At 36.7% G+C, this 5,102-nt stretch overlaps 2 pseudogenes; both read left to right on the forward strand.

Moving 5' to 3' along the window:
• Positions 1-338: 338 nt before the first annotated feature.
• Positions 339-1,043, forward strand: LOC117282549 (annotated as a pseudogene).
• A 2,085-nt stretch (positions 1,044-3,128) lies between these two features.
• On the forward strand, positions 3,129-3,620 carry LOC117282550 (annotated as a pseudogene).
• Positions 3,621-5,102: the final 1,482 nt, after the last annotated feature.

Consider the following 5,102-nt stretch of genomic DNA (forward strand, 5'->3'; position numbering starts at 1 on the left):
CTGATACAGATATTTACATCATGTTTGTATTCTTTCTTTAATAATTGGTGAGACCAACTAAATAAATAGTTATAAAGCTACAAGGATAAGCGTGTGTTTTGAAAGCACAAATAAAGGGGTTAAAACCCCCTAATAACTTACCACAATACTTAAAATAATACACATTAAAAATGGGGGAAAAGGAATAACCTAACCCCCAAAAAAACAACAAAAAATTTAAAGACAAAGGTAAAAACCCCCTCCATGCCAAATATATCAACTTATCATATCGAAACCGAGGGAGCGTTCCCCGAACCCAAATAAACAAATAAGAAAGAAAAGAAAGCCTGATATAAAAGAAAAGAGAATCCAAATCACACCCTCGGGCCTACTTCACCTCCGCCACTATAATCATCGCAGTGCCAACCGGAATCAAAATTTTTAGTTGGCTAGCAACAGTATATGGATCACAACTATCGTATAGAGCAACGTGTTTATGATCATTAGGCTTCGTATTCCTATTCACCATAGGGGGGTTAACAGGAGTAGTGCTGGCAAACTCATCAATCGACATTATTCTCCACGACACTTATTACGTCGTAGCCCACTTCCATTATGTATTATCAATAGGGGCGGTATTTGCAATCATGGCCGGCTTTATTCAATGATACCCTTTATTCACAGGGTTAACCTTAAACCCTAAATGACTAAAAGCGCAATTCGTAGTGATATTCGTAGGGGTAAACATAACATTCGTCCCGCAACACTTCCTAGGATTGGCGGGAATACCTCGACGATATTCAGACTACCCGGACGCTTACACAACATGAAACATTGTCTCCTCCATCGGAGCAACTACCTCGTTTGTAAGAGTCCTTATATTCATCTTCATTGTTTGAGAAAGAATAAGAACAAACCGACAAATCCTCTTCCCAACGCAGACTAGAAACTCAATTGAATGGTTACAAAGCCTACCACCAGCAGAACACAGATATTCAGAGCTGCCAACTATCGTTATACTAAAATAATCAACATTAATTAATCTATTTTGGCAGATAAGTGCGGTGGATTTAAGCTCCACACATAAAGCCATGGGCTTTTTTTAGAAATGACAACATGGGCAAACATAAACCTACAAGACAGAGCGTCCCCTATTATAGAACAACTAATTTCATTTCACGATCACACACTAATAATTATTTTAATAATCCTTACGGTAGTGGCCTACATAATAACCACTTTAACCCTCAATAAAAACACCGACCGATTCGTACCATAAGAAATATTTGCTAAACAAAACAACCCAGAAGAACATAAACCATGCGCAATCATCAAAACAAAAGAGCCGCAAACCCCCCAATATCTCAAAGTCATAATACCACCAATAACAAGACTTATGTGAGCAACAGAAGAATAAGCGATCAATGATTTAAGATCCGTCTGACGCATGCAAATTAATCTAACCAAAAACCCGCCCACCAATCTTACAGAAATCCAAACCAACCCAAAGCTAAAAAACCTTACCAAAATAGGAAAAACGCGCAATAAGCCGTACCCTCCTAATTTAAGCAAAACCCCGGCCAAAATCATCGAGCCAGACACCGGGGCCTCTACATTGGCTTTAGGCAGTCATAGGTGAACTAAAAACATAGGCATCTTAACCAAAAAGGCAAAAACTATACAAAAATACAAGAAACCACTAAAAGCCCCTGCCCCAGCTAGAACAAAAAAACTGACAGAACGCAAAGAACTAAAAATAAAAAAATCCCCACCAACATGGGAAGAGAAGCTAATAAAGTATAAAAGAGCAAGTAAACCCCCGCCTGAAGACGCTCCGGCTGATACCCTCAGCCCAAAATAATAAAAACAGTAGGGATAAGACTACTTTCAAAGAAAACATAAAAAGAAAACAAGCCCGCTCTTCCAAAAGTACAAAACAGGAAAACAACCAACAAAACAACAAAAAACAAAAACAAACCCGAATAATAAGCAGAACGTAAAATAGACTCTCTAGCCATGATCATCAAAACACAAATCCAAAATCTTAGCAAAATCAACCCATAAGAAAGATAATCACAACCAAATATGTACCCGACACTTCCTCAACCCACAAAACAAGGAAAAACAAAAAAGAAAAAGAAAGAAATCACAAAAAATAAACCATGAACCAACCACCAGCCCTTGTCTAAAAAACATAAGGGGATTAAAAAAAAAGAGAAAATAAAAACCTTAACATTGCAAGACTCTATAAGACTGAAAAAAATCATTACCAAACCCACGAATCATGGACACTAAAATAGATAAACCCAACGCTCCTTCACACACAGAAAAAACCAAAAAAAGCATAACAAAATAAAGCTCATAATCATAGCAACAAAGATAAAAATAAACAACAACAAAAAGAACCAAAACAATAAATTCTAATCTCAACAAAGTAGCCAACAAGTGCTTACGATTAGAAGAAAAAACCCAAATACCACAAAAGAAAAGGAAAGAGAAATAAAGACGTATTAACATTCTAAAGTTTTAATAATTTAATGAAAATATTGGTCTTGTAAACCAAAAATAAGTACGACCTTTTAAAACTTCAAGGGAAAGAGCCTCCGCCCCCATCAATAACCTCCAAAGTTAACATTTTAAAACTAAACTACCCCTTGAAATCAAAATACTAATTACAGCAAGAGCACTACTAGGAATAATATTTACACAAATAAATCACCCCTTAGCCATAGGGCTGCTGCTACTGACACAAACAATAATGTTATGCTTAATTAGAGGTTTAATACACCAAAGATTCTGGTTCCAATATATCCTATTCATAGTTTTTATTGGAGGGATATTAGTGTTATTCATCTACGTAGCAAGACTCGCATCAAATGAAATATTTACACTATCGACAAAAATAACAATCATATCGGCGGGAGTAATACTAACATCAATAGGGGTAAGAAATATAGGCCCCCTCGACAGAAGAGATTCAACAACACACAACACAACAAGAAACGAAACCGTACTAATAACAAGAAAACTATACAACCAACCAAGAGGGGGTATAACCATTCTAATGGCACTATATCTACTAATAACACTAATCGTAGCAGTAAAAATTACTGACGTATCAAAGGGCCCATTGCGACAAACAACATAAAATGAACAAACCCATCCGTACCTCCCACCCCTTAATCAAAATTGCCAACGGAGCTCTAATTGATCTCCCCACCCCCACTAACATTAGAACATGGTGAAACTTCGGCTCCCTACTAGGAATTTGCCTAATCGCACAAATCGCCACAGGGTTATTCCTCGCTATACATTATTGCCCCAATACAGGAGCTGCATTTTCCAGCGTAGCACACATTTGCCGAAACGTAAACTATGGGTGAATCTTACGAACTATACACGCCAACGGAGCGTCAATATTCTTCATCTGCATCTACTTACATATCGGGCGAAACATTTACTACGGATCATATAAACTAGTACACACTTGGTCAATCGGGGTACTAATTCTATTCACAACAATAGCAACAGCTTTCCTAGGATATGTCTTACCATGAGGACAAATATCATTCTGAGGAGCAACAGTAATTACAAACCTCCTATCAGCAATTCCTTATATTGGCACAATCTTAGTTCAATGAATATGCGACAGAAATAGCACTAATTATTAAACCCAACTGTCTTAAAGTAGATAAAGCAATAATCTTCCTCAAATCATATTCAAAATTAGCCCCCAACCCTGCTATAAACATTGTCAAACCGGAAATAATAAGAAGAAGAACACACAACCAATCGCCAAAAACAGGTCTAAAACGAATTAAAAGATAAACCCCAGCGGTAACCAAGGTAGAAGAATGAACCAAAGCAGAAACAGGGGTAGGGGCGGCTATTGCGGCCGGCAGCCAAGAAGAAAAGGGAAGCTGAGCACTCCTAGTTATAGCATGAATTTGGATTTGGTTGTAATTTGTTGAAGATTGTTTGGATGATGTTGGTTCTGGAATATGCACACATCACCCGTCGCTCTCATTCTTTTGTTGAGATAAGTCGTAACATAGTGGTCGTACCGGAAGGTGTGACTGTATTGATCAGATTTACCTGGAGTTGGGATTTCATTTACACTGAATTTTTTGTCGTGCGATTCGGCGTTATCTGAGGTGGATTTATTTATTTTTCTTTTTGGCGTGTTTTGAGTTTGTTTGGGCAAATTATTGTTTTGTTGTTGTATTTTACTGATTTAATATTTTGAATTATAGTTTACTTGTACTGTGGGGGTTTATTTATTTGTTTTTGTAAGTTGTCTTCGGTTGTCGTACCTTGTGTCTCAGGGTTTACTAATTTTTATTATTTATTTTTATTTCCCGATCTCGGAGGAGTTAAGTATTTATTTTAGTTACTGTTTCATTAGTATTAATAATATTTACTTGGTAGTGATATGTTAACCGTTTCTGGAGGTATCTGGTTCCTTGAGAAGTGAATTTAATTCGTGCTTTTTGTTTAGGGCTCATTTTTGTTTGTTTGGCTTAACAGTTGGCAAAGGTGTTGGGGGACAAGCTTCGGCACTATTTTTATAATATTTTTGTTTGGTCTATCTTGTGGGCTTTATGTTGGCCACCTATTTGAGTATTTTAAAATTCTGTTTTCTGTATTTTTGATTTTCTTTTATTTAATGTTTTTATTGGGGTGTTTGGTTTAATTTTTTATTTGTAGTATTTTTGGTTAAATTAGTATATTTGANGAATTAGTATATTCAGTTTTATTTGATTTGATTTGATATTATGCTTTTTAGAGGAATTAGGCAAGATTTAATGTCCGCCTGTTTAACAAAAACATCTCTTCTTGTTTATTGATTTGAAGTAGGGCCTGCCCACTGAGGTTATTGAAGGGCCGCGGTATTTTGACCGTGCAAAGGTAGCATAATCATTAGTTCTTTAATCGTACTTCTTCTCCAGATATAAATTGGCGAATGATGGGGCTGAGCACTGGATCAGAGTTCTGGTGGGTAGCAATATCTTCAAAGAGCATAGGGAAATCTAAAATCATTGGACATACGGGGGTACCAAAAGGGGTATCATACATTTGCGACAATGCATCCGCAATGAAATTCTGGCTGCCCTAGATGTGTT

Source organism: Cryptotermes secundus, unplaced genomic scaffold (genome assembly GCF_002891405.2).
Source record: "Cryptotermes secundus unplaced genomic scaffold, Csec_1.0 scaffold5987, whole genome shotgun sequence".
NCBI classification, from domain to species: Eukaryota; Metazoa; Arthropoda; class Insecta; order Blattodea; family Kalotermitidae; genus Cryptotermes; species Cryptotermes secundus.